The sequence below is a fragment of the Oncorhynchus gorbuscha genome, linkage group LG03 (assembly GCF_021184085.1).
Source record: "Oncorhynchus gorbuscha isolate QuinsamMale2020 ecotype Even-year linkage group LG03, OgorEven_v1.0, whole genome shotgun sequence".
Lineage (NCBI taxonomy): Eukaryota > Metazoa > Chordata > Actinopteri > Salmoniformes > Salmonidae > Oncorhynchus > Oncorhynchus gorbuscha.
The window spans coordinates 34854401-34879156 of record NC_060175.1 but is presented as its reverse complement, the minus strand read 5'-3'; positions in this window follow the sequence as shown (position 1 = coordinate 34879156).

The window sequence follows — 24756 nt, the reverse complement described above, 5'->3', positions numbered from 1 at the left end:
GTTGAGATAAAATGCGACGTTATGTACGTACAGATTTCCATCAAAATGTGGTGGACAGTACAGTACAGTAGGCCAGCAGGACAGAGGAGAAGAGACTGTAAAAGACTGTTCTTCGGCACATTTATTTTTTATTTAACAAGTCAGTTAGGCAAGTCAGTTAAGAACACATTCTTATTTACAATGACGGCCTACTTTAAATGCTGTCATTGTTGAAATGTCCAAACGATTGTGAGAACGCAACAGCAAACTGGTGGAAGCCTTGTGTTCCCTTAACCCAGAGAGCCATGACTTTCTAGATGTGAAAAGGTGAAACCACTGCTGAATGTAAACAAAAGAGATTTGGCGGAAGCTGTGTTTATTGTTGCTTGCCAGTTTCTGCAGACACATGGATCGATTTTTGGAGCGTCCACAGCTACATGCGAGAACACATTTTCCACTTTGACAAATGTGTTTATAAAGCACAGAAGAGGCATGCTACACCAGAGGAAAGCTCAGCTAATCCAACTGGCATTTGAGCATCAAGAAGGCTGCAACTCTTCTGAAAAGTTAAGAAACAATTTAGCTGTTTGTTTTTTTATACAAAATGTTGGTGGTAAAGCCATTGGTGTCATTTCAGCAAAAACCTAGGGTATGGAGGGGCAAAATGACATCCTTAGCCACTAGCCTAAGTTTTCAACGGCCTTGCTTAAGTGTGTAGGGCGCTGTCCATGGTATTGATACAGCGCAGGGGAGACTTCATACCAACCTGTCACTTCTTTGTTAAAAGCACTCAATGGTCTCAGCATTTGACCTCTTATGTTGATTGTGGAGTAAAGAGATATAAGCAGATTTCAATATAATTGCAATCCAACAACCCAAAATACATACATGTTTCAAGCAGACCACCATAGTCCCTGTGCACAAGAAAGCAAAGGTAACCTGCCTAAATCACTACCACCCCGTAGCACTCATGTCGGTAGCCATGAAGTGCTTTGACAGACTGGTCATGGCTCACATCAACACCATCATCCCGGAAACCCTAGGCCCACTCCAACTCGCATATTGCCCCAGCAGATGATGCAATCTCAATCGCACTCCACACTGACCTTTCCCACCAGGACAAAAGGAACACCTATGTGAGAATTCTGTTCATTGACTACAACTCAACGTTCAACACCATAGTGCCCACAAAGCTCATCACTAAGTTAAGGACCCTGGGACTAAACACCTCCCTCTGCAACTGGATCCTGGACTTCCTGACGGGTGTGCTGATCCTCAACACGGGGGCCCCTCAGGGGTGCGTGCTTAGTCCCCTCCTGTACTCCCTGTTCACCCATGACTGCATGGCCTAGCACGACTCCAACACCATCATTAAGTTTGCTGACGACACAATGGTGGAAGGCATGATCACAGACAACAATGAAACAGCCTATAGGGAGGAGGTTAGAGACCTGGCAGTGTGGTGCCAGGACAAAGTCTTGCTCACGTTGAGGTAGAGGTTAAGGACATTATCGTGGACTACAGGAAAATGAGGGCCAAACTCACCCCCATTCACATCGACAGGGCTGAAGTGGAGTGGGTTGAAAGTTTCAAGTTCCTTGGTGTCCACATCGCCAACAAACTATCATGGTCCAAACATACCAAGACAGTCGTGAAGAGGGCACGACAACGCCTTTTCCCACTCAGGAGAGATTTGTCATGGGTCCCCAGATCCTCAAAAAGTTTTACAGCTGCCCCATCGAGAGCATCCTAACCGGTTGCATCACCGCCTGGTATGGCAACTGCTCGGCATCCGACCGTAAGACGCTAGAGAGGGTATGTCCTACAGCCCAGTACATCACTGGGTCCAAGCTACCTGCCATATTGGACCTATATACTAGGCGGTCAGAGGAAGGACCAAACAATTGTCAAATACTCCAGTCACCCATGTCATAGACTATTTTCTCTGCTTTCACACGGCAAGTGCCAAGTCTAGGTCCAAATGGCTAATTAACACTTTCTACCCACAAGCCTTAAGACGGTTGAACAATTAATCAAAGGGCCACCCGGACTATTTGCATTGATACCCCCACCCTTTGTTTTTACGCTGCTGTTTATTAGCAATGCATAGTCACTTCACCCCTACCTACACATACAAATTACCTTGACTAACCTGTAGCCCAGCACTTTGACTCGGTACCAGTACCCCCTGTATATAGGGGCGGCATGTAGCCTAGTGGTTAGAGTGTTGGGCCGGTAACCGAAAGGTTGCTAGATCGAATCCCCGATCTGACAAGGTAGAAATCTGTCGTTCTTCCCCTGAAAAGGCAGTTAACCCACTGTTTCTAGGCCGTCGTTGTAAATAATAAATTGTTCTTAACTGACTTGCCTAGTTAAATAAAGGTTAAAAAAATAAAGCCTCATTATTTTAATTTTACTTAGTAAATATTTCCTTTAACTCTATTTTTTATAAACTGCATTGTAGGTTAAGGACTTGTAAGTAAGCATTCCACACTAAGGTTGTATTCCTCGAATGTGACAAATAAAATTTGATTTGATTTGAAAAGACACCCCTGGGTATAGCTATATAGAAATAGATATATAAAATTATGATTAACTTGGTAGCCTATTGGTTGTCAGTCGAACTGTATGTATTGGAACGTGTTTATGGTAGGCATGCATTGCTTAATTAATTACGTGGGTTGAATTTGAAGTTATTTGGCAAGACAGCATGGCTGTATCTCACTGTGGTAGACTGTAGGCTATGTTTTGGTCATTTGCATCGCCAATCGCCTTTTATTGACTGCGTTTGTTTACTGTTAATATAACTAGCCTAAATAGACATTGTGTCATGCCTTTGTCGTTCTGATAGTGTTTACTAGGCCGACTGGGTACTGCTGTTTTGTTCTGTTCACATTCATTCGTTCACATTTTTCAGTTGTGTCGGAATTCTAAGCAAAACTGCCATTCAATATTTTTGTTTACATGTATTAATAACTAGGCTACCACTATCAGCATTTAGTTTGCACAGTTGTGTGTATGGCTGCATAGACATAGTGTGGTGGGTAGTTCTGTCACGTCTCTCGTCAGAAGGCATGGACCAAAGCACAGCGTGGTAAGTGTTCATGATAAATGTATCACTCAAACCACTCAAAGAGGGACAACCGAAACAGTCCTGTCAGGTGCAGACACTAAACAGAAAACAACTACCCACAAAACCCAAACGAAAAAGGACAACATATATATGATCCCCAATCAGAGACAACGATAGACAGCTGCCTCTGATTGGGAACTACACCAACATAGAAATAAAGAAACTAGAATGCCCACGCTAGTCACACTCTGGACTAACCAAAATAGAGAATAAAAACCTCTCTATGTCCAGGGCATGACACATAGGCTGTTTGTAGTAGTTGAATTACCCATTTGTCAAGTCTACTCCCACTCCCTCCCTCCTGTGCTCGACGTCACCGGTCTACTAACCACCGGTCCTGGCAACCCATCATTACACACACCTGCTCCTCATCATTAGGCACACCTGGACTTCATCACTTCCCTGATTACTCCCCCTCTATCTAGCACTCTTTTGTTGTCACCCATCAGGCAGTATTGTTTCTGGTTTATGTTCAGATGCTGCACTTGTTCCTGTATCCACTCTATGTTTATTCTTATTAAACTCACCGACTGCACCTGCTTCCTGCGTCTTTGTTACACCAATCTTACTTGTAGCTTATATTCCTTCCCAAAACAACCTAACTTTAGTGTGTAGGGTACATTGTGCTGATACAGTGCCACAGAGATAGGCTACAGATTTCCTACCTGTCACTTCAATAGCACTCAGTCAATGGTCTCGGAGTCTCTGCATTTTAACTTTATCTTTATTGTGGTATAATTAGAATTCAATATAATTACAATGCAAGAACCCTCCACGATTTCAACTGCCCCCTTAGTCACTTTATCTTGGTGATGGGTCTGGAAGGACAGGGGTTGGTTGAATACAAGTTGAATTTGAATTCACAATTGTTAACAGATCAATCAAATATTTACCAAAATTAAGTATTAATCTGACATCTTTACAACTTTACACACACACACACACACACACACACACACACACACACACACACACACACACACACACACACACACACACACACACACACACACACACACACACACACACACACAAAGTGTAGAAAACATTAAGAACACCTGCTCTTTCCATGATATAGACTGACCGGGTGAATCCAGGTGAAAGCTATGATCCCTTATTGGTGTCACTTGGGGGGTGCGCAACTCAATATTAGAAACGTGTTCTTAATGTTTTGTACACTCAGGGTATATACTGTATAACTATAAATATCCAAGCACTCTTAAACCATCATTGACTTTCCTTTGAAGATGTTCAGACCACCTTCATACCTCTGATGTGGTCATCCCAGTTTATAGTTAATATAAATGTGTTTTATAGTCTTCTAGTAAAGAAGTCATGATCTCTTTCAGATGGACTGAGAATCCTCCTCACAGGTTTATAGTCCTATGTCTTGTTTGTTTTTCATGTAGTTAATGATCAAATGTATGCACACACTTGTGATGTGAACCTAACTGAGAGGTTTAGGAGATACAGATACGGATCCCAGCTTGGATCCAATGAGAAACATTTCAAATGTTCAAACTGAATGAGAAGAGATTATTCAAACCAAAGAACATGCAAAGTCTTTCATACATGTTCTTTTGTTTGTTTCATTTTATTGACGCACACACACACCGCTGCAGGTCTGTAGCTGATAAAGGTCACATGCAAATCATCAGAAAGTTAACAAGGGGAGAAAGCAGATCCATGCTCAGCTTATTTGGTTAATTCCATTAACCCTGAGTATGGTCTACCGCAAGGGACACGCACATACGCACGCACGCACGCACGCACGCACGCACGCACGCACGCACACACGCACACACGCACACACGCACACACACACACACACACACACACACACACACACACACACACACACACACACACACACACACACACACACACACACACACACACACACACACACACCTGCAAAAAAGAGAAGTAATTGTTTCAGACTTCACCCCTATCCCCTCCTCTAGCCCTACTTCATTTCTCTGTCTCTCTCTTCCCTGTGGCGAAGATTTACTTGCTCTTCTTTTCCAGCAGCGCCCCCTCCCTTTGTGTGAACCCATCTCTATAGTACCCCTACCTCGTTTTCTGAGAGCCCCCGTCCTCTCCTGTCACTACACCAATACAGCCGACGGGGGGAGGGGGCTCCGCAACGACCTGCTCGCCGGGCCTCCCCACACACCCCCTCTTCCACCAGACAGCCAACAGGCCATGTGTGTATGTTGGTTTTTTCCATAGATTGAAACAGTTTATATGATGTGTGTGTTTCATCCATAGATTCAAACAGTCCCTGTACTTATGTGTGTAACAGGACTGTCTTGAACATTTTGTGACTGCAGCTGTGTCCTCTTGATTCACAAGAAAATTTAGTTTACAATCATTTCTGTGAAGAGAAAAACAGAGGTTTAAACAAAACAAAGGTTAGGCCTAATGTGTTGTAGTTGGATAAAAATACACTTTTTGTTTCACTTAACTTCTGGCGTCGAGCCATCCCGGATCCGGGATCATGACTACAGCCTCAAGCCCATTACCATAACGCAACGTTAACTATTCATGAAAATCGCAAATGAAATGAAATAAATATGCTAGCTCTCAAGCTTAGCCTTTTGTTAACAGCACTGTCATCTCAGATTTTCTAAAATATGATTCTCAACCATAGCAAAACAAGCATTTGTGTAACAGTATTGATAGCTATTGATAGCTAGCGTTAGCATTTAGCGTTAGCATTCAGCAGGCAACATTTTCACAAAAAACAGAAAACCATTCAAATAAAATCATTTACCTTTGAAGAACTTCTGATGTTTTCAATGAGGAGACTCTCAGTTAGATATCAAATGTTCAGTTTTTTCCTGAAAGATTATTTGTTTAGGAGAAATCGCTCCAATTTGTGCGTCACGTTTAGCTAAGAAAAAAACCTTTATCCAGGATTGTGTAAATCTATCCGCAAGCTCATTAGCATAACACAACGTTAACTATTCATGAATATCGCAAATGAAATGAAATCAATATGCTAGCTCTCAAGCTTAGCCTTTTGTTAACAACACTGTCATCTCAGATTTTCAAAAATATGATTCTCAACCATAGCAAAACAAGCATTTGTGTAACAGTATTGATAGCTATTGATAGCTAGCGTTAGCATTTAGCGTTAGCATTCAGCAGGCAACATTTTCACAAAGAACAGAAAACCATTCAAATAAAATCATTTACCGTTGAAGAACTTCGGATGTTTTCAATGAGGAGACTCTCAGTTAGATAGCAAATGTTCAGTTTTTCCTGAAAGATTATTTGTGCAGGAGAAATCGGTCCGTTTTCTGCGTCATGTTTGGCTACCAAAAAAACCCGAAAATTCATTAATCAAAACGCCAAACTTTTTTCCACATTAACTCCATAATATCGACTGAAACATGGTAAATGTTGTTTAGAATCAATCCTCAAGGTGTTTTTCACATATCTCTTCATGATATATCGTTCCTGGAAGTATCCTCTCTGTCTCAATCACATGGATGAATGCGAGCAGCTTGAAGATTACGCAGCAATTTCAACGAAGGACACCGGGCGGACACCTGGTAAATGTAGTCTCTTATGGCCATTCTTCCAATGATATGCCTACAAATACGTCACAATGCTGCAGACAACTTGGAGAAAAGATAGAAAGGGCAGGCTCATTCCTGACGCTTTCACAGCCATATAAGGAGACAATGAAAAACAGAGCCTCAAAAATCCTGCTCATTTCCTGTTTGAAGTTTCATCTTGGTTTCGCCTGTAGCATCAGTTCTGGGGCACTCACAGATAATATCTTTGCAGTTTTGGAAACATCAGAGTGTTTCCTTTCCAAAGCTGTCAATTATATGCATAGTCGAGCATCTTTTTGTGACAAAATATTGCGCTTACAACGGGAATGTTTTTTTTATCCAATAATGAAATAGCGCCCCCATAGGTTGAAGAGGTTAAAGCTTGTGGGAGCAACAAACAGTACATAACCCTTTTTTCCATCTAAGGTTAGTGTATTGGACATCAGATACTGTAGCTGTGTTCTTTGTAAACCAAGGAGGTTGTTCGTTACTTCCATCAATTCTCTGTTTAGGCCGTCGTTAACTCTCAATCAATCAATCAAACAATCAATCAATTTATCAGGTAGATCATTCTATCTATGAATCAATCAATTACTTTCCTCAATACTTGTTTAAATTGTTTTCCTTCCTGCAACGTATTGGACATGGTTCAGTAAATTAGACTGAAATCTTCAGTAATGTGGGTGAATGTGTCAGAGTGGATTCAATGGGACTTCTTAGCCAAAGTGTCTTGTTAGATAACATAGTCAAAATACACAGATTTGATTGAAAAGCCATTTATCAGTCTCATGCTAAAAATGCAACTTCATGAAATAAGTCTAGTTAGAGTGATTAAGTACCAAAACTCCACACATCCCTGCATTCATTTTCCACGCAAATATTTCTTTATATAACAGTTAGAAGCCATTTTTTAAGTTGTAAAATACCCTGAAGTTGTAAAATACACTGGGCAAAGTATACAGTTAACATGTAAAGTGAGCTGAAATAAAAAAATCTCTCAAGTGTTGTGCACAAATTTGTTTACATCCCTGTTAGTGACAGGTGTGGCATTTCAAGAAACTGATTAAACAGCATGATCATTACACAGGTGCACCTTGTACTGGGGACAATAAAAGGCCATATATGTCTCAAGATTTGAGGGAGTGGGCAGTTGGCATGCTGACTGCAGGAATGTCCACTAGAGCTGTTGCCAGAGAATAAGCCGCCTACAATGTAGTTTTAGAGAATTTGGCAGTACTTTCAACCGGCCTCACAACCCCAGGCATGTGTATGGCATTGTGTGGGCGAGTGGTTTGCTGATATCAACGTTGTTCACAACACCCCATGGTGGGGTTATGGTATGGGCAGGCATAGGCTATGGACAAGGAACATAATTACTTTTTGTTGATGGCAATTTGAATGCACAGAGACATCGTGATGAGATCCTGAGGCCCATTGTCGTGCCATTCATCCACCGCCATCACCTCATGTTTCAGCATGATAATGCACAGCCCCATGTCGCAAGATTCTTTGCAATTCCTGGAAGCTGAACATGTCCTAGTTCTTCCATGGCCTGCATACTCACCAGACATGTCACCCATTGAGCATGTTTAGGATGCTCTGTATTGACGTGTACGACATCGCGTTCCATTTCCCGCCAATATCAAGAAACTTTGCACAGCCATTGAAGAGGAGTGGGACAACATTACACATTCCACAATCAACAGCCTGATCAAAACAATGTGAAGGAGATGTGTTTGGTTTTCTCATCCACGCCCATACTGTTTTAAAAGTATCTGTGACCAACCGATGTATATCTCTATTCCCAGTCATGTGAAATCCATAGATTAGGGCCTAATGAATTTATTTCAATTGACTGATTTCCTTATGAACTGTAACTCAGTAAAACCTTAGAAGTGTTTGCATGTTGTGTTTATATTTTTGTTCAGTGTAGTGGTTTTTACCAGATGTGTGCCCATATGTGTGTATAGGTCCTTTTTGAGCAGATACTATATAGAGTTGAGGTGACCATAGGGTCTGAATGATGCTGGTCAGTGGTGTTAGTGTTGGTTTCAAACACAGACAAGCAAGTCTTCCTCGTGCAAACTGAACATATTGTATAAACGTGTGTCTCAAGTTCTGACTGATCACCCAGGAACAAAGCAGTGGTACAACACACGTGTGTCATTTCCTTTTGTCTCAGTGTTTGTTTTGTGTGTGCATATGTCTATCAATTTGTTTGACTGTGTTGCTCTGTGTGTGTATCTGTTTTTCATTTGTATATGTATGTTTCTCTCTCTCTCTCTCTCTCTCTCTCTCTCTCTCTCTCTCTCTCTCTCTCTCTCTCTCTCTCTCTCTCTCTCTCTCTCTCTCTCTCTCTCTCTCTCTCTCTCTCTCTCTCTCTGTGTGTGTGTCTGTCTGTGTTTCACAGAGTGTGTGAATCTGTCTGTCTGCGCTGCAAGCAGTCAGTGATGGATGCGCTGTGTGTGTGTGTGTGCTCTGTATAGTGTGTTGTGTGTGGTATTCTAACCATGCTGCTTTAACAGCCCCATCGCTCCTTTAGAAAAGGCCTCTGCAGCTGCCTTCTGCCATGTAGCACTGCGGGTTAAATACACACTGACACATTGCACCCCTCCTCCTCTCCTCATCTTCCTCCTCCTCCTCCTCCCCCTCTCATCCATCCAGGGGGCAGTAAACTGGTTATCTCTCTCTCTCAGATTCTAATCTGACTGCAGCTCCTGCCTGTTGCCAGGTTACCCCTAGGGGCTCAATCTCCATTTAAATCCCAGCCTGCCCTGCCTACTCGCCCACCCATCAACACCAGCACTGTACCCCCCTACACCCACCCCCTCCACCCCCTACTGTCTCCGCCCGGCCCTCTGGGGAAAGTCCCCGTCCCTCTCTGACTGAAACCAACACTCACAGGTTTCAACTGGGACTTCAGCATTACTCTACAGGTGACAGCATGTGATACATCAGCTATCCACATCCAGTATGAAATGTGTGGTGATAAAGCTTTTAGAAATTTGGTGAGATGATGTGCTGTGGGTTTATGGAATGAGTCCTCAGAATTATGGGGTTTTATCTAAAGAGACAACGGTCCAGCAAGTGGCAGATTGGATAGAAAGGGTAGAACCTATGTGAGAAAGCTGCCATTTTTAGACCAGTTACACCAGAGCTCCCCAGTTGGCTATAGACACAGAATCCAACCCTAGGAAAGGAGTGCAAGGATGGGGCAGCTCACCACTGGATCTAGGGTCTGACATGGGGAGGTAGGAACAGGAGGATGGCGGTTGAGTGGGCGCTGGGCGACGGGCGACGGCAGATACGAGGCCGGCCGCTAGACGAGGGGGCTATGGCTAGACAGATGTGGGCGGAAGCTAAGGGGGCTAACACTGGTCAGACAGACGGAATGGAGAGATGTAATGGTGAGATATGGCTTCCACTCCTCTAGTCTCCTTCTCCTCCTCTCTTTCTCCTCTCCAGACCCATGAATGGAGGTCCATTGTGTGTGGTGGGGGGTGGGGGGGGGTCCAGGGGTGTGACCCCTAGCCAGGGGTCACAGGGGAGCAGGGGTGGATGAGAGAGAGGCATAATTGCAGCACAAACACAAAGCCCAGCCCACAAAGAGTGAGAGAGAGGGAGCGAGAGGGAGACTCCACACCACAGCCTGCTACAGCCCCACCACACCACCACAGCCAGGCCTAGGGGTGCACCGACCGGGACATGAGAGGCCAGGCAGGGCCAGGGGAAAGGCTGTTGGATAAAAGGGGACATTTCAGAAGCGGGTGGATACAGCACTCCCCTTATCAAGATTGGCGCGCCAGTTATGTGACTGCCCCCGCCTGGCTCTGATTGGAGGGGGGCTGGCTTACCTCTTATCTGATGGTGATTGGTTGAGGCCCGTGGGCACAGGAAGTGGCAGCCGTGTTTCCCATGGAGAGGGAGGGGAGAGGTAGAGAGAGTGTTTGTGGGCTATGGGAGCACAGATCAGTGTGTGAATCTGTCAATTCTGTCCGTTTGCCATCCCTGTCTTTCTATAGCTCTCTAGACGGCTCTACATCCACTTTCTCTTGTACTACACAGCTGCCTGCTTATCTGAGCCATAGACACCCACAGAGGAGAGTCTGCATCCAGTAATACTCATATTACAGTCTATTGGCCTGAGGTGTCCATACACTGCATTCACCACTAAGTTGCCATTTCATTTCATTGAAAAGAGCATATGGATTTGTATACTCAGCTATTGGATGTCAATGAGTCTTTACTGCCAACTGAATTCATTGTGCAGCAGCAGTAGCTGTGTAATAGAAACCAGTATGTCTGTGGACTGTAAATGCATTCCTGAGGCACTGTCTATTTCTACTGTGGCTCTCTAGTACATCTCTCTTCTATTCAGTAGGAGAGCAGCAGTCATATTCAGTCAATGCATAGAATAGAGCGCCATTACTTTATGAATCCATCTGAATGTGGATTCCTATATCCAGAAATAAGTGTCTGCCTCAGTGTTTTGTACATGTATGTAAACATTGCTTGATGAGACATGTACTTTTAGGCCAATTTTACCAATAAGCCCTAATGTTGATCATGTATTTATTTTACAAGTCCATTAAGAATAAACTACCCCGGCCAAACCCAACGACGCTGGGCCAATTATGCACCACCCTATGGGACTCCCAATCACGACCAAATGTGATGCAGCCTGGATTTGAACAAGGGACTGCAGTGACACCTCTTGCACTGAGATGCAGTGCCTTAGACCACTGTGCCACTCGGGAGCATGTGTTTGTTGGCTTTCTGTGTGTGCTTAGTTCATTCTGTTTTTATTTTTCAGTTGGAGAAAATTCAGTATTTCTTCAGAGTCTTGCTTCATGTTCTTTTTCACCAGTCTAAAACAGTGCATTTAGAACAGTCGATGTACGAACGTTTTTTATGGGACAGTTTGTATGTGTCTAAACTCATGTAGACAAAGTATGCAAGGAGTTTTTTTTCCATAATATCTCAGGGGTAAAAGCTAATATTTTATTTTTCTTGATATCAGTGTGATGGTTGGATTAGTATGTAATGCCCGATTGGTTGGCCAAAGCCACCCAGAGACACACACAGCTCTGATGGATCACTGTTTAAAGCAGAGGTGCCTGTGGAGGAGAGGTGGAGGAAAGGTGTGTGTGTGTGTGTGTGTGTGTGTGTGTGTGTGTGTGTGTGTGTGTGTGTGTGTGTGTGTGTGTGTGTGTGTGTGTGTGTGTGTGTGTGTGTGTGTGTGTGTGTGTGTGTGTGTGTGTGTGTGTGTGTGTGTGTGTGTGTTAAGCCTTTTTATCACACAGCAGGCCTTCACGCTCAAATCTTTTTTCTCCTATAGAGCTCAATTTTTATGGAATGGTCTGCCTACCCATGTGAGAGACACAGACTAGATCTCAACCTTTAAGTCTTTACTGAAGACTCATCTCTTCAGTGGGTCATGTGATTGAGTGAAGTCTGGCCCAGGAGTGTGAAGGTGAACAAAAAAGCACTGGAGCAACGAACCGTCCTTGCTGTCTCTGCCTGGCCGGTTCCCCTCTCACCACTGGGACACTCTGCCTCTAACCCTATTACAGGGGCTGAGTCACTGGCTTACTTGTGCTCTTCCATGCCGTCCCTATGAGGGGTGCGTCACTTGAGTGGGTTGAGTCACTGACGTGATCTTCCTGTCCGGGTTGGCACCCCCCCCCCCCCCTCGAGTTATGCCGTGGCGGAGATATTTGTGGGCTATACTCAGCCCTGTCTCAGGATGGTAAGTTGGTGGTTGAAGATATCCCTCTAGTGGTGTGGGGGCTGTGCTTTGGCAAAGTGGGTGGGGTTATATCCTGCCTGTTTGGCCCTGTCCTGGGGTATCGTTGGACGGGGTCACAGTGTCTCCCGACCACTCTTGTCTCAGCCTCCAGTATTTATGCTGCAGTAGTTTATGTGTCGGGGGCTAGGGTCAGTCTGTTATATCTGGAGTACTTCTCCTGTTTAATACGGTGTCCTGTGTGAATTTAACTATGCTCTCTCTAATTCTCTCTCTTTCTCTCTTTCTCTCTTTCTCTCTCTCACTTTCTCTCTCGGGGGACCTGAGCCCTAGGACCATGCCTCAGGACTACCTGGCCTGATGACTCCTCGCTGTCCCCAGTCCAGTAGACCATGCTCCAGCCCTGGCGTCCATGGCTGGTTTGTGGTGCCACGGTTCTAGAGCCGTTATTCTCTCTCTCCAGCTTCTCTCTCTGTCTCTTTCTCTTTCTCTCTCTCTCATTCTCTCTGTCTCTTGCTCTCTCTCTCTCTCTCTCTCTCTCTCTCTCTCTCTCTCTCTCTCTCTCTCTCTCTCTCTCTCTCTCTCTCTCTCTCTCTCTCTCTCTCTCTCTCTCTCTCTCTCTCTCTCTCTCTCTCTCTCTCTCTCTCTCCCCATCTCTCTCTCTGTCTCTCTCTCACACACACACAGCCAGGATCCGCTGGCCAGAGACACTACTGGCTACTGGCTCATCAAGTACCAGTCTATGTGTGAGTGTGTGTTTGTGTGTCTCTGCCTGAAGGTACGGACGGCTCATTCCATGGATTAGTGTGGAAGTCTGTATGTCGTGTGTGTGAGAGCGTGCTCGGTAAATCTGAAACCTTTGGGTTGCCGCCGGGCATCGTGGGCCGGCGGTACTCCACCTGGCTGACTGATGCAGGTCTGTTTGAAGTCTGGTCCGGGAGAATGAGACCCATTCATGATCCCCCCTCATCTCCTCTACACCCCCCAATCCCACCTCTCATACAATCCCCCCTCCACTCTGTTAACAACTGAAATGCTACACTGCCTCTGCTCATAGTGGGGGTGTGGGCTGGAGAGGTTGGGGGGGTGACAGAAAGAGGAATATGATAAAATAATCTGAGAAGGATGTTTGGAGGTGAAGAGGAATGAGGGAGGAGAGGATATGATTGTGAATGAGGAGCATACTAGGATCTTCAATGATGTTCAGGTACAGCTACTATTGTCAGTACAATGCAATGTACAGGTGTACTCTATATGTCTGAGATTATATGTGTGTTCATTCAGGTATGTTCCTGCATGCGTTTAGTATGTACGTGCCTGTGCGTCTGTGAATATGAGAGTATAGGTTACACTCCCCATGTCGGTGATATCAGAGCGATCAGCTGCTGATGGACAGACCCTAGGTCAGTTCCTGGCCCTGTCACCAGGCTTTGTCAGTGGGATTACTCTGCTGGAATGTGGCCTGGGACAGACAGACAGACAGACAGACAGACAGACAGACAGACAGACAGACAGACAGACAGACAGACAGACAGACAGACAGACAGACAGACAGACAGACAGACAGACAGACAGACAGACAGACAGACAGACAGACAGACAGACAGACAGACAGACAGACAGACAGACAGACAGACAGACAGACAGACAGACAGACAGACAGATAGGCACACTCCCCCTCAAACCCTCTCATCCTTTCTTTTTCTGCCTACGTCTGTTGGTTTCTATGTCCATCTGTCTCTATGTCCATCCGTTAGTCCGTTCACCCGTCTGTCTCTATGTCCATCCGTTAGTCTGTCCACGCGTCTGTCTCTATGTCCACCCGTTAGTCCGTTCTCCCGTCTGTCTCTATGTCCATCCGTTAGTCCGTCCACGCGTCTGTCTCTATGTCCATCCGTTAGTCCGTTCACCCGTCTGTCTCTATGTCCATCCGTTAGTCTGTCCACGCGTCTGTCTCTATGTCCATCCGTTAGTCCGTCCACCCGTCAGTCTCTATGTCCATCTGTCTCTATGTCCATCCGTTAGTCCATCCACGCGTCTGTCTCTATGTCCATCTGTTAGTCCGTCCACCCATCAGTCTCTATGTCCATCCGTTAGTCCGTTCACCCGTCTGTCTCTATGTCCATCCGTTAGTCTGTCCACGCGTCTGTCTCTATGTCCATCTGTTAGTCCGTCCACCCATCTGTCTCTATGTCCATCCGTTAGTCCGTCCACTCGTTTGTCTCTATGTCCATCCATTAGTCCGTCCACCCGTCAGTCTCTATGTCCATCCGTTAGTCCGTCCACGCGTCTGTCTCTATGTCCATCCGTTAGTCTGTCCACCCGTCTGTCTCTATGTCCATCCGTTAGTCCGTCCACCCGTCAGTCTCTATGTCCATCCGTTAGTCTGTCCACGCGTCTGTCTCTATGTCCATCTGTTAGTCCGTCCACGCGTCTGTCTCTATGTCCATCTGTTAGTCCGTCTACCATCTGTCTCTATGTCCATCCGTTAGTCTGTCCACCCGTCTGTCTCTATGTCCACCCGTTAGTCCGTCCACGCGTCTGTCTCTATGTCCATCCGTTAGTCCGTCCACCCGTCTCTCTCTATGTCCATCTGTTAGTCCATCCACCTGTTTGTCTCTGTCTTTGTCTCTGTCTGTGTCTCTCTCTCCTCATCCCACCTCACCGTCTCTCTCTCACAATGGCCTGCATAACCATTATTCTTATTTTCCTCTATTTACCTCTCTGTTTGTCTGTCTCAGTCTCTCTCTCTTCACTCTCCCTTTCTTTCTTCCAGTCTTGCTATCCCTCACTCTCGACTTTTCCTCCACATGAATAACAGGAAACGGCTATCCTCTCCTCTCCAAATTGGTAGAGAGAAAGGGAGAGAGGGAGAGAAAGGGCGAAAGGGGGTGATTTAACATGGGAACGAGAGGCCAGGCATTTCCTTTTATTCTTCTGCTCAGTATTTGTCTCCTTCTCTGTCTGATTTATTGGGTTTAGGGTCCATTCTCAAATCTGTCACATGTGCCGCGGTATTCCATGGTATTCCCATTTCCCTGTGGTTGGACTATCAGGGCCGTCACATTACCTAATTCTTACCTATTCCCTGGAAGGACTATCCTTTTCCAATCCGTTTCGGGACGAAGTCACCTGTCTTTTGTTGACAGTGGAACACATCTACAATAATGTTGTCTAAGAAATAGACTCCATTTCTCTACCTACCTGTACACCCCCTATCATGGCACCTCTGCCTCTCTTTCTCTCTCTCTCTCTCTCTCTCTCTCTCTCTCTCTCTCTCTCTCTCTCTCTCTCTCTCTCACTCACTCACTCACTCACTCACTCACTCACTCACTCACTCACTCACTCACTCACTCACTCTCTCTCTTTTCTTTCTCTCTGTCCACCTCTCTGATTGTTATCGCCAGTTAGCTGATTAGCCTTTAAGGTTTAGGATCTGTCCACTCTCAGTTTGATACTGTTTATGTTTACTACAAGAGAAGTATTTTTATCACCTATACCCATACGTAAATGTTTTATTTTTGAAATATACATTTGAAGTCGGAAGATTACATTCACTGAGGTTGGAGTCATTAAAACTCGTTTTTCAACCACTCCATACATTTCTTGTTAAAACCTCTTTGAGGTAGGGGGCAGTATTTTCATGTCCGGATGAAATGCGTGCCCAAAGTACACTGCCTGTTACTGTAATTGGTAGATTTGGATAGAAAACTCTCTAACGTTTCTAGAACTGTTACAATAATGTCTGTGAGTATAACAGAACTGATATGGCAGATAAACACAGAGGACAAAGCATCCCAAAAAAGACAAATTCAGCCTACCACTGATTTCAATGGCTGTCACTTTTATTATAAGGCGAAACCCTCCCAAATTGCAGTTCCTAGGGATTCCACTAGATGTCAACAGTCTTTAGAAAGAGTTTCATGCTGGTTTTGTGGAAAAATGAGCCAGAAATGGTTGTTTTTCTAGGTGGCTCCCGTTTTGGCTGTAGTGTTTTCCAAGCGCATGGAAGAGAGCGCGTTCGTTTTGTTTATCTCCGGTAAAGACAATAACATTTATTTACGTATTAGGATGCCTAAGGTTTGATTATAAACGTTGTTTGACTTGTTTTGAAAAGTTTATTAGTAACGTTTGGGATTCATTTTGTATGCATTTTGATGGAGGGAAACCGGTGGATTATTGACTGAAGCGCGCCAGATAAACTGAGTTTTTATGGATATAAAGAAGGACTTTATCGAACAAAAGGACCATTTGTAAATGTAACTGGGACCTTTTGGAGTGCCAACAGAAGAAGATCTTCGTAGGTATGGGATAGGTAGGGCTCTGGTCCTCCAAGACAGAGAAAGAAAGAGAGAAAGAGAGAATTAGAGAGAGCATACTTAAGTTCACACAGGACACCGGATAAGACAGGAGAAGTACTCCAGATATAACAGACTGACCCTAACCCCCCCGACACATAAACTACTGCAGCATAAATACTGGAGGCTGAGACAGGAGGGGTCAGGAGACACTGTGGCCCCTTCCTATGATACCCCCGGACGGGGCCAAACAGGCAGGATATAACCTCACCCACTTTGCCAAAGCACAGCCCCCACACCACTGGAGGGATATCTTCAACCACCAACTTACCATCCTGAGACAGTGCCGAGTATAGCCCACAAAGATCTCCGCCACGGCACAGCCCAAAGGGGGCGCCAACCCAGACAGGGAAATCACGTCAGTGACTCAACCCACTCAAGTGACGCACCCCTCCTAGGGACGGCATGGAAGAGCACCAGTAAGCCAGTGACCCTGTAATATGGTTAGAGGCAGAGAATCCCAGTGGAGAGAGGGGAACCGGCCAGGCAGAGACAGCAAGGACGGTTTGTTGCAGATTATTTGTTGTGTTTGCAAACGTAAAAAATGGTGGTCCGATAGTCCAGGATTATGAGTTATTCCATGGGACAAAACTAGGTCCAGAGTATGACCGTGACAGTGAGTAGGTCCAGAGACATGTTGGACAAAACCCACTGAGTCGATGATGGCTCCGAAAGCCTTTTGGAGTGGGTCTGTGGACTTTTCCATGTGAAAAATTTGAATATTATCTGCTCTCACTACAAGGTCCGATAGGAATTCAGAGAACTCAGTGAGGAAAGCTGTATATGGCCCAGGAGGCCTGTAAACAGTATCTATACAAAGTGATTGAGTAGGCTGCATAGATATCATGACTAGAAGCTCAAAAGCCGAAAACGTAATTTTTATGGGGGGAAATTTAAATGTGCTATCGTAAATGTTAGCAACACTTCCGCCTTTGCGGGATGCACGGGGGATATGGTCACTAGTGTAACCAGTAGGTAATCAAACCTTGGTACACTAATACGTAAATGAACAATAAAATTTAAGACGGAGAATCATTATTGTCTTTACCGGAGAAAAATACCATGCACTTGGAAACACTACAGCCAAAATGGGAGCCACCTAGAAAAACAACCATTTCTGGCTCATTTGTCCAAAAACCAGTGTAAAACTCTTTCTAAAGACTGTTGAAATCTAGGGGAAGCCCTAGGAACTGCAATCTGGGAGGGGTTTCGCCTTATAATAAAAGTGACACCCATTGAAATAAGTGGTAGTCTGAATTATTTTTTGGAGGGGATGGTTTCTCCTCAGGGGTTTCGCCTGCCATATCAGTTATGTTATACTCACAGACATGAGTAACAGGCAGTTTACTTTGGGCCCGCTTTTCATCCAGACGTAAAAATACTGCCCCCTACCCAAGGAAGGTTAAACAGCTTGGAAAATTCCAGAAAATGATGTCATGGCTTTAGAAGTTTCTGATAGGCTAATTGACATAATTTGAGTCAATTGGAGGTGTACCTGTGGATGTACTTCAAGGCATACCTTCACACTCAGTGCCTCTTTGCATGACATCATGGGGAAATCAAAAGAAATCAGAAAAAGATTGTAGACCTCCACAAGTCTGGTTCATCCTTGGGAGCAATTCCCAAATGCCTGACGGTACCACGTTCATCTACAGTTTGCAACTGCACATGGGGACAAAGATCCAAGCCGAAGAACACCATCCCAACCGAGAAGCACGGGGTGGCAGCATCATGTTGTTGGGGGTGCTTTGTTGCAAGATGGACTGGTGCACATCACAAAATAGATCGCATCCTGAGGGAGGGAAATTATGTGGATGTATTGAAGCAACATCTCAAGACATCAGTCGTGAAGTTAAAGCTTGGTCGCAAATGGGTCATCCAAATGGACAATGATCCCAAGCATACTTCCAAAGTTGTGGCAAAATGGCTTAAGGACAACAAAGTCAAAGTATTGGAGTGGTCATCACAAAGCCCTGATGTCAATCCTATAGAAGATTTGTGGGCAGAACTGAAAAAGTGTGTGCGATCAAGGAGGCCTACAAACCTGACTCAGTTACACCAGCTCTGTCAGGAGGAATGGGCCAAAATTCACCCAACTTATTGTGGGAAGCTTGTGGAAGGCATACATGAAACTTTTGAACCAATTTAAACAATTTAAAGGCAATGCTACCAAATACTAATTAAGTGTATGTAAACTTCTGACCCACTGGGAACGAGATGAAAGAAATAAAAGCTGAAATAAATCATTCTCTCTACTATTATTCTGACATTTCACATTCTTAAAAAAAAGTGGTGATCCAAACTGACCTAAGACAGGGAATTGTTACTTGGAAGGAATTGTGAAAAACAGAGTTTAAATATATTTGGCTAAGGTGTATGTAAACTTCCGACTTCATCTTTATTTAATGTAATGTAAAATTCATTTAAAATACATTTACTTCTTTGCTAAAATACATGTAATGCCTGACAATATTCTAGAAATGCATGCATGGCTATGACATCTAGTCTACAGGGTGGCCAAAGTGGTTCCTAATTTTGCTTCTTAAATTAGTCTTTACATGTTGATCAATGGAGATCTTTTTTGGGCCACCAAGCCAAACCTTTGGCCGTTATATAATTTAACTTGTGATTGTGAGTAAAAAAAGATCATCATTAGATTTCACCTAATTTTAGCATTTTGCCTTAAAGAGCACAGGTTCGACTTAATTTAAAACATGTTTTCATGTTTGGATTTTCTTTCTTTCAAATGTTTTCATCGATTTAAACAAAAACTACAGTGCATTCAGAAAGTATTCCCACCCCTTTTTGAAAAACATTTTGTTGCTTTACCAAATGGATTGTCATTTTTTGGTCAATGATGTACACAAAGTGAGAAAAAAACGAGAGAAAAAAAGAAACATTAATATTGTCACACCCTGATCTGTCTCACCTGTCTTTCTGATTGTCTCCAACCCCCTCCAGTTGTCACCCATCCTCCCCATTGTCCCCTGTGTATTTATACCTGTGTTCTCTGTTTGTCTGTTGCCAGTTCGTTTTATTACGTCAAGCCTACCAGCGTGTTTCCCTCTGCTCCTGTCTCTCGATTGTTCCTGTTTTCTTGTCTTCCCGTTGTTGACAATTCTGCCTGCCCCTTGACCAATCTTTTGCCTGCCCCTGTTGGATTAATAAACTGTTGTTACTTTGACGTTATTGCATCTGGGTCTTAAGCTGAAATGTGATAGTACAAACTGGCCATGACTGACCCAGCAGACCCAGGTCAGCTGAGCAATGCCCTCTCCTTCCAAGGAGCCACCATTGGTAGGCACGAGGAATTGCTTCGTGGCCTTATGGAGGGTGTCCAAATGATTACAGGGCGTTGGACACTTCGCTGGAGCAATTCTGCCAGTTGCTGGGAGGCATTCTACCACGGTGGTAACCCCACAGCCCCTCAGTAACTCAGCTAGCAGCGCCATCTCATCAGTCACTCCACCTTCTAGGGGGCCCCGCTGACCTCCCCCGGAACGCATCAATGGAGAGAGCAGAGCACCTGTCGGGCGTTTCTGGCTCAGTGTGCCCTCATCTTCGAGCTTCAGCCCTTCTCCTTCCTCTCGGATCGCTCCAAGGTAGCCTACCTCATCACGCTGATGTCTGGGAGGGCTCCCACCTGGGCTACTGCTGTATAGGAACAACAGCCGGCCATATGCGTTAGCCTGGAGGGGTTCGTGGGAGAGGTGAAGAAAGTTTTTGATGCGCCTCTGGGAGAGAATCTGCCCGGACACTAGTCCAGCTTTGGCAGGACTCCCACAGTGTGGCAGACTATGCGGTGGATCTCCGCATGTTGGCAGCGGAGAGTGCTTGGAACCAGGAAGCAGGCGCACGGGTTTGAGTCAAGAACTGCACTGCTGCTGGATTTTTCACACTCAACAGTTTCCTATGTGCATCAAGAAAGGTTCACCACCCAAAGGACATCCAGCCAACTTGACACAACTGTGGAAAGCATTGGAGTCAACATGGGCCTGCATCCCTGTGGAATGCTTTCGACACCTTGAAGAGTCCATGGTCTGATAAATTGAGGCTGTTCTGAGGGGAAAGGGGGTGCAACTCAGTATTAGGAATGTGTCCTTAATTTTTTTGCACAGTCCTGGCCAAAAGTTTTGAGAATGACACACATATTAATTTTCACAGTCTGCTGCCTCAATTTGTATGATGGCAATTTGCATATACTCCAGAATGTTATGAAGAGTGATCAGATGAATTGCAATTAATTGCAAAGTCCCTCTTTGCCATGCAAATAAACTGAATCCCCCAAAAACATTTTCACTGCATTTCAGCCCTGCCTCAAAAGGACCAGCTGACATCATGTCAGTGATTCTCTCATTAACACAGGTGTGAGTGTTGACGAGGAGATCACTCTGTCATGCTGATTGAGTTTAAATAACAGACTGGAAGCTTCAAAAGGAGGATGGTGCTTGGAATCATTGTTCTTCCTCTGTCAAACAAGGTTACTTGCAAGGAAACACGTGCCGTCATCATTGCTTTGCACAAAAAGGGCTTCACAGGCAAGGATATTGCTGCCAGTAAAATTGCACCTTAATCAAACATTTATCAACTTCAGGGCGCCCAAGAAAGTCCAGCAAGAGCCAGGACCGTCTCCTAAAGTTGATTCAGCTGCGGGATCAGGGCACCACCAGTACAGAGCTTGCTCAGGAATGGCAGCAGGCAGGTGTGAGGGCATCTGCACACACAGTGAGGTGAAGACTTTTGGAGGATGGCCTGGTGTCAAGAAGGGCAGCAAAGAAGCCACTTCTCTCCAGGAAAAACATCAGGGACAGACGGATATTCTGCAAGAGGTACAGGGATTGGACTGCTGAGCACTGGGGTAAAGTCATTTTCTCTGATGAATCCCCTTTCCAATTGTTTGGGACATCCGGAAAAAATCTTGTCCGGAGAAGACAAGGTGAGCGCTACCATCAGTCCTGTGTCATGCCAACAGTAAAGCATCCCGAGACCATTCATGTGTGGGGTAGCTTCTCAGCCAAGGGAATGGGCTCACTCACAATGTTGCCTAAGAACACACCCATGAATAAAGAACGGTACTAACCCCCGAGAGCAACTTCTCCCAACCATCCAGGAACAGTTTGGTGACGAACAATGCCTTTTCCAGCACGATGGAGCACCTTGCCATAAGGCAAAAGTGACAAGTAAGTGGCTTGGGGAACAAAACATCTATATTTTGGGTCCTTGGCCAGGAAACTACCCAGACCTTAATTCCATTGAGAACTTGTGGTCAATCCTCAAGAGGCGGGTGGACAAACAAAAACCCACAAATTCTGACAAATTCCAAGCATTGATTATGCAAGAATAGGCTGTCATAAGTCACGATGTGGCCCAGAAGTTATTTGACAGCATGCCAGGGCAGATTGCAGAGGTCTTGAAAAAGTAGGGTCAACACTGCAAATGTTGACTCTTTGCATCAACTTCATGTAATTGTCAATAAAAGCCTTTGACACTTGAAATTTGACACTTGAAATGCTTGTCATTATACTTCAGTATTCCCATAGTAACATCTGACAAAAATATCTAAAGACACTGAGACAGTGAACTTTGTGGAAATTAATATATTTGTGTCATTCTCAAAACATTTGGCCACGACTGTACACTCGGTTTATATACATTTGAAATACATTCTTTAATATATGTTGGGAATGTATTTAAAATATATTTTAAAAATAATAATACAGTGCTTTCAGAATGTATTCACACCCCTTGACTTTTTATTGAATTACAGCCTGAATTTAAAATGAATTAAATTTAGATTTTGTGTCACTGGCACACAATAACCCAGAATGTCAAAGTGTAATTATGTTTTTAGAAATGTCTAAAAATGAATTATATAAAAAATATAAAGTATTCAACCCCCCTTGTACGACAAGCTTAAATAAGTATAGGAGGAAAAATGCGCTTAACAAGTCACATAATACATTGCATGGACTCTCTCTGTGTGCAATAATAGTGTTTAACATGATTTGTGAATGACTACCTCATCTCTGTACCCCACACATACACTTATCTGGAAGGTCCCTTAGTCCAGCAGTGGAATTCAAACACAGATTCAACCACAAAGACCCTGGAGGTTTTCCAATGCCCCGCAATTGGTATATGGGTAAAAAATAACAAAAAAGCAGACATTGAATATCCCTTTGAACATGGTGAAGTTATTAATTACACTTTTGATGGTGTATCAATACACCCAGTCACTACAAAGATACAGCTGTCATTCCTAACTCAGTTGACAGGAAGGACGGAAACCGCTCAGGGATTTCACCATGAGGCCAATGGTGACTTTAAAACAGTTGCAGAGTTTAATGGCTGTGATGGAAGAAAAGTGAGGATGGATCAACAACATTGTAGTTACTACACAATGCTAACTTAAATGATAGAGGGAAAAGCATGGATCCTGTTTGCATTAAGGAACTAAAGTTAAACTGCAAAAATGTGTCAAAGAAATGTACTTTATGTCCTGAATACAAGAGTTATGTTTGGGGCAAATCAAACACAACATATCACTGAGAACCACTCTTCATATTTTCAAGCATGTTGATGGCTGCATCATGTTATGGATGTGCTTGTCATCGTCAAGGACTAGGGAGTTTTTTAGGATCAAAATAAACAGAATAGAGCTGAGCACAGGCAAAATCTCAGAGGAAAACCTGGTTCAGTCTGCTATCCAACAGGCAAATTCAGCAGCACAATAAAACACAAGATCAATTGTAAACCGAGTGGTTTGAGCCCTGACTGCTGATTGGCTGAAAGCCGTGGTATATCAGACATATACCATACACACATATACATATACAGGTGTGCAAAGCTCGTAGACTTACTCAGAAATACTCACAGCTCTAATCGCTGCCAAAGGTGATTTTAACATGTATTGACTCAGGGTTCTTTTTCAATAAATTTGCCAATATTTTTAAAAACATGTTTTCACTTTGTCATAGTGGAGTATTGTGTGTAAATGGTTTTGAAAAAATGCATATTTAAACCATTTTGAAATCAGGCTGTAACACAATAGCATGTGGAATACTAAGTCAAGGACTATGAATACATTCTGAAGGCATTGTACATTATTTGGCCAATTTTAAATATTTCAATTGTATCCCAAAAAATGTATCTAAAAATATATTTTAAATGTATTCTTTTCCATATGGGTATTGAACTCAAGGAATAACCCGGCACCTGTATAAAGCCATGTATATGATTCATCACCATTCAACTATATTTGCATACAAGTTGCCCCAAAGGAACTAATAAAACTGCAAACAATGACTATGAATTTTTTCTGGGCCAACGGGCAGAAAATAAACAAATGAAAAAGTCCCCTGTATACAACAGTCATCTGTAAGAAGTGTGAGTGTTTGTTTTTTGTTTGTGACAAACAACTCCCATGCCCTTTCTGTCACATGGTCTTTGTGTATCTGTGTGCGTGTGTGTGTACGTGTACGTGCGTGTTTGTGCGTGTGCGTGCTTGCATATTCGTGGTTGTGTGTGTGCGTGAGTACGTTTTTATCTGTTTTGTACAAGATACTTCTGAGGCTCCAGAGGTATGAAGTATTAAATGTTCCAATAAAAAGCATTCTGTCTCCTTGCTTAGTCACCTGATCTTGGCAAAGTGAGCACACACATACACACATCATCATCCTAACTTCCTGTGTTAGCGTGTTGCGATGTCACCTCCAACCCTCCCACTCCACCTCCCCAGCCCTGGATATAATATCCATCAGCCTCCCTGTCCCTTTACTTTACCCACTTCCACTCCCTTAACACCCCCCCCACCACCACCACCACCACCACTCATCCCCTATGGGGTAACCAGAGCACCCCAGGCCCTCCTGGCCCCCAGACACCCTCTGGAACTGGCACAGTCCTGCTAAACTCCAGCTCCCTGATTTGATTTTACTCCTCCAATTGAATCTTTCACTGAAACAAGCACCCTTA